Source organism: Lissotriton vulgaris, unplaced genomic scaffold (genome assembly GCF_964263255.1).
Source record: "Lissotriton vulgaris unplaced genomic scaffold, aLisVul1.2 SCAFFOLD_2328, whole genome shotgun sequence".
In the NCBI taxonomy this organism is placed as follows: Eukaryota; Metazoa; Chordata; class Amphibia; order Caudata; family Salamandridae; genus Lissotriton; species Lissotriton vulgaris.
In genome coordinates, this window is record NW_028243474.1 from 33,103 (window position 1) to 46,947 (window position 13,845).

General features: G+C 51.4%; 1 protein-coding gene across 1 annotated transcript in view; it reads right to left on the bottom strand.

The window, feature by feature from the left end:
* Positions 1-13,845, bottom strand: part of LOC147668339 (uncharacterized) — a 354,881-nt gene that overhangs the window by 22,338 nt on the left and 318,698 nt on the right. The gene's annotated exons all lie outside the window — the stretch shown is intronic.

The window sequence follows — 13,845 nt, forward strand, 5'->3', positions numbered from 1 at the left end:
TGTCGACCTTAGTGCGGATGTTATTGACAACCACTGTGAGAGCCGACTCAGTGCTATGTGCCCTCCAGAAGCCATGTTGGGAAGGATCCAGGAAACTTGCGCTATCCAGGAAGGCACTCAGATGGTGGTTGAGGTGGGCCTCTAGCATCTTAGCGGGGGCAGGGAGAAGGGAAATGGGGCGGACGTTTTTCAGGATCCCAGGGTCTAGGGTAACCTTCTTTAGGAGAGGCTTGACTATGGCCATTTTCCAAGATGATGGGTAAACACCTTCAGAGATTGCCAAATTCATAACCTCCAAAAGAGGGGGCAGCAATACCTCCCTGCACTCTTTGAAGGTTCTCAGTGGACAAGGATCCAAAGGGGATCCGGAATTAAGCTTGTCCAGGAGCAGATTAGGTTGATCACGAGTGAGGAGGGGGAACTTGGAAAAGTTACTGCAAGATTCATAGGCCTGTCTATCCAGAGGGAGTAAAGCGGGCAAGGGGGGGCTCTCTAGATCGAGATTGAAGGCTTCCAAGGCAGTGTGGATATCCATAATCTTTGTGTGGAAAAAAGTGGAGCTCTCATCACACAGTTCTTGGGAAGCTACTATGGGGTCGGGTGACCGGAGGAGAGACAGGGAGTCGACAATTTTAAACAGTTCCCTGGGGGAGCTAAGTGTGGCAGTCAGTTTAGCGAAATACGCTTTCTTTACCACCATCACCGCGATTTTGTATCCTTTGAGTAGACATTTATGTTTATCCTTCTCTTTAGGGTCAGGATGAGACCTCCAGCATCTTTCATGTTTCCTGCATCCCTGTCTAAGCAATCTGAGGGAGTCTGAAAACCAGGGGGCCGAGGGCCGTTTCCTGGCAGAGTAGTGTTGTTTGACCGGCGCAAGAATATCCAAGGCACTTGCCAGGGTGTTTGACAGGTCAAGGGCAGCTGCGTCGGTGTCCCTCCAGAGGGGGGGCTTAAGGTTAGCCATCAGAGGGGCAAGTGTTTCATTATTCAGCCCCCTGAAATTCCTCCTCAGTTCCCACTTATTGTTGTCCAGCGGAGACATAACAGGGTGGGAAGGTGCAAATTCGAAGGGGACGGCCAGATGGTCCGACCAGGACAGGGGGAGAGGGGAACCGATTTCAAGTCTGGAGTCGTTGGTGAAGACCCCATCCAGGGTGTGTCCAGCTAAGTGGGTAGAACTCCCTACTCCTTGTAGCAATCCACAGGAGGCCAGGGAGTCTACCAAGTGGCCGGTGTCAGAGGAATTAGAACTTTCCAAATGGAAATTGAATCCCTAAGAATGGTCATATTGGGTCTGTCAATGTAGGGTTCGAAGGTCTTAAGTAAATCTTGACTGAAGGCAGACCTAGGGCCAGCGGGTCTATATATTAGAATCCCAGTGAAGGACACGGTGGGAGAGGAGTTTAATGCGAAATACATGGCCTGGAAGGAGTCCAGCGGTGAGGGCAGGGGCTCAGTTCGACATATTATTGAACTTTTGTGTAGTATGCCCAGCCCTCCTCCCCAGCGACCTACTCTATCCATTCTTGCAAGGGCGTATCCCACAGGGATTGCGTTTATAAGTTCAGGCCCTGTAAAATCAGAGGCCCAAGTCTCAGTAATGAAGGCCCAAGAGGGATTTCTATCCAAGACGAATTCCCTGAACGCCAAGTTATTTTTAACTAGTGAACGAGCATTGATAAGGAACCCAGTATCTTTTATCAGGGGTGGGGGGCCTGGCCTTTTTGGAAAGGCCCACTTATGGGAGGAATCAGAGATATTTTGATGACTTCCTCTCCCATTACATCGGCAATTTAAGGCGACAATGAGCTTTTCCGGGGCGGATGTGTGGTGGCAAGGATGCCAGGGGGGGGGCTTGAGGGATTGTAATGCACGTAAGGTGTATGGGGACTAGCTGGGACATGAATGTAAGTGGAATTAGTCTCCCTGGCCCCTGGCGCTTCCTTAGCGCTGACGGGAGCAGACGGGCTAGACTCTGGTGTGACTCCGGCGCAAATGTGGCGCGTCCGCTGCGCGGAGGCATGCCCGTCTCCTTAAGTACTGACGAGTGCAGATTGTGATGCCTCCCACCCAAGATTGCCGCTGCCGAATTGCACAACCCGGGACCGAGGGACTCAGCACCTGACTCGGCTGAGTACCGCCCGGAGTGCGAGGAAATGAAGGTTAAAACTGCCTAAATTGCAGCAGAGTGGAAGGTAAAAATTTAACAGTGAATAATTTTTGATTTTGTTTAAAAGGAAGAAGCGCCGCGTTAAAATCCGTGACACAACACAACATGAGAGTTCTCACAAGCATGTCTGATAGTTCACTCAGCACACCTCACGGCTTTCCGCCTCAGGAGTATAAACAAACAGCAATCTTACAAAGGCATGCCCAACTGTACTACATACAAATGAAGACATGCCAAACTGTGCAACATATTGTACAAAGACATGTCCAGCTGTACTTCATACTAATGGAAGACACGCCTAACCGTACAACATATCATACAAAGAAATGCCCAACTGTACTACATACAAATGAAGACATACCAAACCGTGCAACATATCGTACAAAGACAATTGTACTACATACCAACGGAAGGCATGCCTAACTGTACAACATATTGTACAAAGACATGCTCACCTGCAAAATAACCAACACGTACATGCCAAAGAGCAAGCACAGTGGGAACACAAACCAAGCTATACAAAGATATTCCACTCATTGGAACCGTTGAGCAAGTGCTTGATCAGATGCCTAGCTGTTTCCTTTGATCAGGTATAGCGTGCCGCTACCTTCTGCTAAGATGGGCTATACAAATACCACATGCAAACATTAATTTATTCAAGACACCATATAGTCCTGAACAACTGTACAACAGTATCTGGAGCTATGGCTCACTGTATGACACAGTAAGCAATGATCTGATCGACTGTACAATACCCCATGCAAAGACAAGACTAATTATACAACACAACAAGAAAAGAGATGGCTCTATAGCACCAAAAGGAAGAAAAACTGGTGAACATAGCACTCAACAAAAAGTAATATACTATTTCTCCATGCAAGCCATCCAAATAAACAAAGCGGCGAGGAAAGAAATGCTTAGCAGCACTGCAAACCACACAAACACGCCCACCTCTATAACACAGCATACAAACTATCATGATACAAACAAAGCAGAGACAACCAACTCCCCAAAAAATCTCATTGAGACATGCTGTGCTGCACACTATGTAAACATAATCAAATCTACGACACACAAAAACACACCTCTTACTATCAAACTAATAATAACAGGTGCCACCTCTACGGCATACAAAAACACAACTCTTACTACCCACCTAGAAAAGAGTGGTGCCACCTGTACTGCACACAAATTTACAAGTATTGCTACCAACCTAATAAAGTCAGGAGTCGGGGCGTGTCCAAGATGGCGGAGTGAGAGGACGCTTCCTCTCGATGCTCCCTGGTCCGACTAGGCCCGAGCCCTGAAATATAGCTCTTTCTCCCCCCTCCGGAGCTTAACGGCACGGGGAGAGGTAGAGGAACCTGCAGAGACTACGCTGGTCGAGTCCTAGCCTCCGTTTAGCCTCAGGACAGCCCGTCGGACGGTGTTGAAGGTCCGGCCCGGGAAGCGCGCAGAGGAGGAGGCCGACCCCAGAGCACGTCGGCCGGACGCACGCCGCACCCAGTGCCACTTAGAGTGAGCAGCCGGAGGAGATATCGCAACGCCTCGACCGGAGGTACTGGGAACCTAGAGGGACCATCGTATCGGCCCCGTGAGAGCAGCAGAGTGAGGCGCTTGAATCCCGACATATGCGTCTGGCCACCCACCGGGAGGGCATCGAAGCTGCAACGGTGCGGACCCGAGACCTTGTGCGGAACCTTCCCCTCCGGCCCCTCCGGTGGCGAGACTCCGCAACTCAGTAAACGCCGAGGCTCACAGCGACACCGGGGTCTTTGGCGGTCCCACAGCTTGTATGGTCGGACCCGGAGCGACTCTCCGCCATTAGCACTGTGACGCACCACGAACTTCGCCGAAGGTGGGAGATGGCGGAATCGCCCTGAGAGGCCTCCGTTGACGGCAACGGCTAGAGAGTCCTGCGCATTCCCGGAGGTGTCCCCTCTTGGGAGAGATCTGAGACAGAAAGAGGGGACGGTCGCAGGTGATACTACCCGGGCCTAGTGAAGGCCGCGACGGACAGAGGCTGACGAGACCCATGGGAGGGGTGTGCGTCCCGCCATAGCGACCGTGGCTGGACCCTAGCGCGACGGACCCGGAAGTGTTGTCCCCAGACGGTGCTTTGTGCAGTTGTCGGTGACGATCGCCGGTCCCTTGTCTGCCACGGGAAGGGAGACCTGGCCCGCACTTAATCCAAGATGGCGTCGAGCAGAGGCGCCAAGCGGGGAGAACGCACTCTCCCTGACATGCTCAGCAGATCCCAGCAAAGAGGAGATAGGGGGCCGCTAACAGCAAGCCCGGCCGGAAGCTCGCAGAGTTCGAATGGAGGGGAACCACCGGTCACCAGATCGTTCCTTGAGTCACTGTTTGGCACCCTCAGAGACGATTTTCAGACACTGAAACAGGAAGTGGCGGGCGAAGTACGGGAGATACGCAGAGAGGTGGAAGAGATCGGCGAACGAGTCGCCACGGTGGAGGGCACGAACCACCGTATCGATGAGGAGTTAGTCCTGCTGCAACAGGAGGTGTTGCGACTCAGAGAACAACACCTAGATCTGCAAATGCATAATGAGGACCTTGAGAACCACTCTCGGCGAAACAATATTCGAGTCCGGGGGGTTCCGTCCTCGGATGAAGGCACAGATGTGACTGGCTACCTGGGAGACTTGTTCCGAGCTATCCTGGGCGAACCGCCTGAATTCCCGGTCAGGATTGACAGGGCGCACAGAGTGGACCCACCACGGCGGGCATCGGCACCCCCCCCACTAAAGGAACGCATCATGGCTGAGGCCCGGAAACGGACTGCGTTCACTTTCCGTGGCCATTCTGTGGGGCTGTATCAGGACTTGTCCGCCATTACTCTGCAGAAACGGAAATCTTTCAAGATCGCCACGGACTTTGAGAGAGCACGAAACACCTTATGCCTGGGGCCACCTCTTCCGCCTCATCTTTAGATGGAACGGCACGATGCATCAACTTAGATCGCTCCAGGAGAACTGTGAGGTTCTGGGGATCACAGCGGAGGAGGAAGACACGAACACGCCGAATCGGAGGCGCAGCACCAGAGACGGGTGGCAGAGAGTATCACGGAGACGAGGATCGGCCAACCCTAGAAGGCTGGACTCACCCACCATTAGAGCCAACATGGCGGATGCAGTCTCTGAGGCGGCCAGAAGCAACGCCTCTACCGGTGATGTGGCTCTTACTGCATAATGACGCTCCGGGGGGAGAACACCACAGCCTTACTGAAACAGCAGGTTCGGGTCTTGGAGGGCGGGGGGGCGGACGGAAGTGTGGAAGGGGGTAAGTGGCTGGACGTCCACATTGGTACCTTACCGCAGACTTGCCCGAGGGCATGACTGGGACTGACATTTGTTTGAATTTCAGGGGTTTGTTGGGGGGGGTGGGGGTGGAGGGGGGGTCGTTTGGTTGTTTGCATGAAGGGTCTGTTGGGGAGTGGAGGGTGTTGGTGGGAGGGGGAGGGGGATGATGGGCATCTTGGAAAACGGGTGGGGGGGTTGGGGGGGAATCACGGGGTCGGTCCAGTGCTACTACGCCACTCACCACAGCCTTGCTGTGCTTCAATACATCATCTACACTACACCCACCTCTCTCAGGCCGTGACACACTGCGTCTACCTTGGAATTACCCACACAGATGACGGCTTTCACAGTAGTCATCCTTAATGTGAAGGGGTTAAATAATCCTGTCAAGAGAAGGGCGGTTCTTTCCTTACTGGAGAATACCCACGCAGACATCTGTCTCCTACAGGAGACACATCTCTTAGCCAGAGACTGCCAGAGGATGCGTTCCCATAAGTTTCCCACTCAACTCTTCTCCTGCAATACTACTAAGACCGGCGGAGTCGCAATTTTGGTATCCCGCACGTTTAAGGGAGAGATCCTCCATAAGTTTGCTGAGCAGAAGGGTAGACTCCTGGCTTATAGGGTCAAGTACGGGGGACTGACCTTCACTATTGGATCGATGTATAGCTCTAATGAACATCAAGAACGATTCCTACACTCGGTTGTGGTAGATGTCACCGCCACTCCAGATAGACACGTCATCATAGGGGGGGGATCTGAATATGGTCTTTGACTCTTCCCTGGACAGGTCGGTGCAATGGCGCCCGCAGACTGGGGAGATCTCGCAGACAGGCAAACGCCAACTGGAGGACTCGGATCTCCATGACCTATGGCGTTGCTTACACCCCACCACTCGGGATTACTCCTATTATTCGCACGTCCATAAGACCTACGCACGCCTCGACCATCTCTTGGACTCCAAGCCGGTCCGCGACTTAGCCATAGCGTCAACGATAGGGGCTCTCTCTCTATCGGACCACGCCCCGGTTATAGGAACGTTTCAATTGCCACCGATGTCACCGAGACGCGGGGTGTGGCGCCTCAGAGACACCTTGCTGCATAAACAGACGGTGGTAAAGCATATTCAAGACTCAATTCGGGAATACCAGGAGCACAATGATAACGGTGACACTTCCCTAGCAACGCAATGGGCGGCGTTGAAAGTGGTGCTCCGAGGGGAATTTATTGCCATCTCCTCAGCTGAGAATCGGGAGCGACAACGGAAGCGTGAGGAACTCACGGGCAAGGTGCGAGAACTGGAACAGGTTCACCAGAGAACGGGGGCTCCCAGAATCTGGAAGCAGCTTAAAGCGGCGAGGAAGCTTCTGGCAGCCTTGGATATGGACAGGGCGGAATATACTGCATTGCGCCTGAAGCATGCATATTACACAGGTGGGGACAGGTGCGGGAAACTCCTGGCGCACAAACTTAGGGAAGCACACCAGAAGCACTTAGTGAAGGAGCTATCGACACCCTCTGGGGGGTCAGTAAAGGAAGACGACCAACTAGCGGAAGGCTTCCGCCGATTTTATGCTGATCTCTACAAGGGCGAGCCTCCGTCGGCACAAGCGGAGGAGGCCTACCTGCCTCGGTTGACCTTCCCTCCCTCGCTCCGGAGCAAGCAGAATATCTCGAGAGGGATATTCGAGTGGAGGAAGTAATCACGGCCATTTCCAGGGGCTTAAACATGGGAAGGCCCCAGGACCAGATGGTTATACTTCCCTCTTCTATAAGACCTTTTGCCCTATGTGGCCAATCTCTCTCTTGAATATTGACCTTAAGTTGTATTCGGGGATCCTGGCGGCCCGTCTGGCGCTTCACCTTCCGGGCCTAGTAGAATCAGATCAAGCCGGGTTCGTTCCGGGGAGGCAAACGGTGGACAACACCAAGAGGGTGGTTCATGTACTGGAGAAAGCCTCCAGGATACCCGGAGAAAGGATGTTACTGGCAGTCGACGCGGAGAAAGCCTTCGACAGGGTGCACTGGCCATATCTAGAGAAAGTTCTGGCGAAAGTAGGTGTTGGCGAGAAATTTCGCACTCTGGTGTTTAACTGCTACAAGTTTCCATCAGCAGTGGTGCGGGTTAACGGCTGCAGCTCCCATCAATTCGCGATAGAACGGGGTACCAGACAGGGGTGTCCAATATCCCCCCTCCTATTCGCACTCTATATGGAACCCCTGGCCCAAAGAATACGTCAGAATCCGAATGCCCTGGGAATTAAGATGGGGGAGTACACCCACACTGTCAGTCTGTACGCAGATGATATCATTTTGACATTGAAAGATCCGGGGAGGTCGCTCCCTGCATGCATCGATGAGATGGAAGCCTTTAAGATGAATATGGGGAAATCGGCGGCCCTTGACGTCTCACTCACCGTGACCACCAGGACTGACTTGCAGAGGCGATTCCCCATGCACTGGTCGAAAGATCTGGTGCCCTACCTGGGCATTCTTCTGGTACCTACATTACCCGCTATGGTGTCCGCGAACTACACTGCCCTAGGTTCTAAAATTAAGGAGGAACTGGGCCGCTGGAGCAAGGGCACATTGTCCTGGCTGGGTAGGATTGCCGCAGTGAAAATGACCATCTTGCCGCAGGCGCTCTACCCGTTTCGTGCCCTGCCACTGCAGCCCCCGAAAGGATGGCTGCTTCAGACTCAGGCGGACATTGCACGCTTCATATGGCAGGGTCGTAAACCCAGACTCAAGAGGACCTTGGCTACCCTGGCACCTGAGGCCGGGGGTCTAGGAATACCGGACCTCCGCAAATATTTTCAGGCGGCCCAGCTAAGGTATCTGGTGGAGTGGAGCAAATGGGAGACCGACAAAAACTGGCTTTTTCAAGACCAGACAGTGGCAGGCCGAACCCTGCAGGAGGTGCCCTTTTTGCGGCAGATACATCGACCTCCCAATTTATATGCATCTTAAATCACACGGGTACCCATGAGGGTGTGGGACGCCACGAACTTGACTCACACACTCACCACCTTCCCCTCTCCGTTCACGCCCTTGATCGATAACCCAGAGTTCCGCCCTGGCACGGAACCGGGGGCTTTTGCACGCTGGCGGGCTGCTGGCTGCAGAGCACTTTTCCATCTATATGGCCCGGAGGGCGTAATTCCGTTCCCAGAATTCAGGGAAGAATATCAGCTGCCGGAGGTAGAAAGGTTGCGCTATATGCAGGTGCGCCACTGGGCGCTGCAGCCACAGACACGGGAGTCGGCAGATCGGAAGCTCCTTCCATATGAGAAATGGCTTATAACACGCACTTCAGACAAAAAACTCATCTCGGACTTCTACAAATTCTTACAGCCCTCCCCTTTTGACATCTATAACCCGGGTAGGGAACGTTGGGAAAGAGAACTGGGGAGATCCTTAAGCCGTAAGGAATGGGACAGCATTGCATATAGGGCCCGACACTCCGCATATCACACTGGGCTTACGGAAACATTTACAAAAGTGTCCACATATTGGTATTACACACCCCAAAGGTTACATGAGATGAATCGCAACATTGATGCCACCTGCTGGCGAGCATGCGGACAATCGGGCACCCTCACTCATGTTTTATGAGAATGCCTGATGCTGTCCCCTTACTGGAAAGAGGTTTTAGACCTGATTGACTCCAACTTTGAGATTGAATTGCCCCGCTTTCCAGCATATGTTCTGTTGGGCTTGCCCAACAGACTGATGTATCCTCTGAAGTCTCGTAGAGGGAGGCAAATTGCGATAGCACTGGGTTCTGCTGTACAAAATATACTCATTCACTGGCGCTCTACCACACTCCCCTCCACCACTGGGTGGTTGCATAGACTATGGCATGTCCTGGGAATGGAAAAATTGTCGCTCATGGTGGCGGGGGAGGTGGAGCAATTTAATGAATTATGGCAACCGTTTCACTCATTGCTTGTAGGGGAATTTACAGAGCTTACGTGCCCCAGATATCTCCGCCTGTTGAGATTGACTGCATCAGCAGACTCGGAGGGCCAGCGAGCCTAGACGAGAGGGCATCGGGGAGTGAGGAGCGGTTCTTGGGAGGGGACGGTTGTTGTTCTGAGGCACTGGACGGGGCTGGTGGGAGAGGGCATAGTTGGGTTTGGGGAGGAGGGGGTGTTGGGGGATTTGTTCACATTGGAGCGCTTTGTGGTAGCATACGCACCAGCCATTGCATCTGAATGTACACTGCTTTTTACAGGACCTTAACGCGCTGGTGCGCTATTATATGATTGTATCGGACGCCTTGCTCCTTTGTGTCAACTGTTTTGCTTTTTTCTTTTCCTTTTGTGAATGCTCAATAAAATGCTTTAAACCTAAAGTCAGGAGTCACCTGTACATAGAAAAAAACATAACTCTTGCTGCCAACTTAATAAAGACAGGCGCCACCTCTACAGTGTACAAAATCACAACGCTTGCTATCAACCTAATAACCACAGATGTCACCCACATTGCACACAGAAACATATCTCTTACTGCCCACCTAAAAACAAACAGGCCCACCTGTACTGCACACAAAAACACAACTATTGCTACCAACCTAATAAATGTGTAGAAAGTGTAGTCACTTGATATACACATATCATTAAGGCACTGACCGACACAGTGTTACAAGGACTGCGCCAACACAAAGAAGACCAACTAGATATTCTTGAAATAACAGGAGCGCACGGAGATACAATCTTATTCATTTACCAACCTAATAAAGTCAGGAGTCATCTGTACATAGAAAAAAACATAACTCTTGCTGTCAACTTAATAAAGACAGGCGCCACCTCTACAGTGTACAAAATCAGAACTCTTGCTATCAACCTAATAACGACAGATGTCACCTACATTGCACACAGAAACATCTCTTACTACCAGCCTATAAAAACAAGCCCACCTGTACTGCACACAAAAAACCTCTCACTTACAACCCAATGAAGACAGGCCTACTTGTACTGCACACAAAAACACAACTCTTACTAACAATCTAATAAAGACCGGTGCCACTTGTACTGCCCACAACACAACTCTTACTGCTTCTCTAATAAAGACACATGCAACATGTACTGCGCACAAAAACCAAACTGACTACCAACCTATCAAAGACAGGCCCACCTGTACTGTGCACAAAACACACATCTGACTACCAACTCAATAAAGACAGGCCTACTGTACTGCACACAAAAATAAAACTCTTACTGTGAGAAGTTGGCCTGATATATAGTGCTCGGTATTCTAGTGATCACTGTGTATCATACCAAACGACCCTTATTGATGATTGGTTGTAAGTCAACCTTATAGACCAGCTATCCTAGTAGCATGGACAAGAGCAGTCTTTAGGCTAAACTCTAGAGGGCGTGTTAAGCCAGCTGTTATACCATCACATATACCCCTTGAACACCAAGTGAAAGGACACCACACAAGTTGTTATGAAAATAAAAGGATATTAATTTATAACAAGTCTACCCTGAACTCTTTATGAGTCAGGGAGCTAGGCACAATACAAAACTCTTAAGAAAATACTTTAAGTTGCACAATTTACACAAATGACCGAGGGGCACGAAAAACCATATACACTAAAAGTGGAATGCGAAATACTAGCAGGTAAGTAACAAGATCCAGAGGCTTCAGGATCGCTAGGACTACACTGCTGAACCCTCAGGTTAGGAGCAGGAGGCCTAGGGAGATCGGGTGCAGAGTGTGCACTCTCACGCGGGATGCGGGACAAAGTCTATGGATGCAAGTATTTGTAAAGTTACTGTTTCTGGACGAATCCGACTAGGTAGACTGAAAACGAAAAAGGATCTGGACACTTAGATAGTGAACCTACGTTGGAGCACCGAAATGCTCAGGTTACCTAGCCATGGGGCCGCGGCTGCATAGGGTTCAAAAGACGTCGGGAATCCTCGATGTAGTCTATGGAGCCTGATAGAAGAAGTTGCTGGCAGGCGACCAGTGATGATGTTCGGAGTGATCCAAGCCTGGATCGATGATGGAGATGACCTGAAAGCAGAGGGGACACGGTTCTTAATCACTAGCCAGTGATTGTGTGGGCACCAGGATGGCACCGGATGAAGTCACCTCGACCAGGTGAGTGGGCGACGCTGGACTCTGCTGTCCCTCGGACAAGGAGGCGTTGTCGGCGACCAGGCTGGAGGTGCGAGCTGTCCCACGAAGGTGTCTGCTGTTGGCGCTGCTGAAACCAGGATTAGAGCAACAAGCCTTGGCAAAGGCAAGCCCACGCGGTGGAGTCAAGATGGCGTCTGGAGTGGACCAGGAGGGTCCGGGGTGCTCCTCTTTTGGAAGGGAGCAAGGGCCAGTCTGGAGCAACCAGACCAGCGGTGAAATCGTTGTGGTACGTCGTCAGGAGGGCCACAAGCCAGCAGGCAAGTGACCGGACAACGCGGTGAGCAGCAAAGAGCAGAAGGGCCCCACGCAGATCTTGTGGATGCTGGGGGGCTGGACTTCGGTGCTGGAGCTGCTCAGGGTTAGGGCTTCTCAGGCCCCAAAGCACTCACTCGAGGATCCCTCGGCGGTCGTGCTGGTTAAGCGTCGTGCAGTTTTGAAGATGGCCGGTCCCTCAGGTCTCGTCACACCCACAAATCTCAGCTGGGCTGATGATGCAGGTAGAGGTCAGAGATGCCAGGGAATCCGGGTCTCGTCGAGCTGGGCAGTCTTGATCCGGAGGATGGACTTACAGTAAACCTCGATGCTTAGATGGTGCATGCGGGTGCAGGGTGGCTACTCCTTAGCCACAAGGGAGAGTCTTCAGAAGGTATCCAGAGTTCCTTTCGTGGAAAGTAGTCAAGATTCAGAATTATCTAATTTGGGAAGGGGGCCTGCTCCTACCTTTATTCTAAGAAAAGGGGCTGGCACGCAACTAGGTCCTGCCCATGGGTGGGACCAGGAAGGGGGGTGGTTACACCCCTCTCCCTTGTCCGGACTTTCCCCAGCCCAGGGGCTGGTGTGCCCCTGGAACTGGTTTAAGCCGGCATATGCACAGTGAGCACCGGGGTGCCACTTGCAGTCACCTTCGTCTCAGCCCTGCCTACCTGGGATACACAAAACCCTGTCTGGGATGGTGCTAGCACCGCCCACCGAAAGGAAACCCTTTGTCCGAGCTCTCCTCGCTGGAAGGACTCCCAGCAGCAGGAGGTCAGACTTGTGTCTGTGGTGGCAGCATCCATTTTGTGATGCTGAGGCTCGAGTTAGCTTTAACCGGGGTTCACAGTTACATACATGTCGTGTCCCTCTAGAAGGGTGGAATGCTAACCCCGTCGCCAGAATTGGCGAGGGGTTAGTATTCCAATTCGTATGACACCTTACTCGACATGTTTTGATAAAGCGATACCAAAGTTGGCAAATAACCGCGAGGATTATAATGCACTAAAGAGTATATGGTACGCGTTATCATGGAACAGCTATTAGGACTTGGTTCCGCAAGCTGCAAACGGGCTCAGCTCATGCCAGAGCACAATCTCACATAATTCCAAGCACTCTGCCTTCAGGATTGATAAGGCCTGCCATAGGAGTGACTGATAGGAATACATGTGTCCATTTTAGGGTTAGATATAGGAATACTATATCTAAAGCAAAGGGTAATTACACCACCTTGCCCCAGCTGTCGTGCAGCCAGTTGTGTCAGATTTGGATGGCCAGCCAGGGGTGGCATAATACATGCTGCAGCCCCTGGTAGGCCCTGGGTGCACCTATGCCCTGGGTACCTAAGGTACACTGTACAGGGGCTGATAAGGTGACTCAGTATCCAATTAGATATGTACCTAGAGTACATGGAATCCATTTTAGAGAGAGAGCAGTGGGCCTGGGGCCCTGAATAGCAGGGTCCCAGGTCAACTAAGTCGAAAAACCAGCAAAACACCAGGCAAAAAGTTGGGGGTAACCATAGTCAGATATCCACCTTCCTACACTTACTACAACCCAATAAAGACATGCCTCTCGGTACTGCACACAAAGACACATCTTACTACATACCTACTAAACACAGGTTCCACCTGTACTGCACACAAAAACACAACTCTTACTACCTACCCAATAAAGACAGGCCTACCTGTACTGCACACAAAAGGAGTAGTTTCTGTCCTGTAACTCCAGTTCTGTAGTAGGGGTATATCTGTTATAGTTATAATCTAGTGAATAGTCCCGCCCATGTGCGTGGACCCCGGCAATCAAAAATAATCTCTTAAGTTGTCAAGAAATGCAGAACTGCAAGACACTTAAGAGAGAATTAAAGACAAATAATGCAGCCTATATCCACAGGCTACACTGTCCAGTACTTCAACTAGAAATTCCACCAAAAACACCACACAC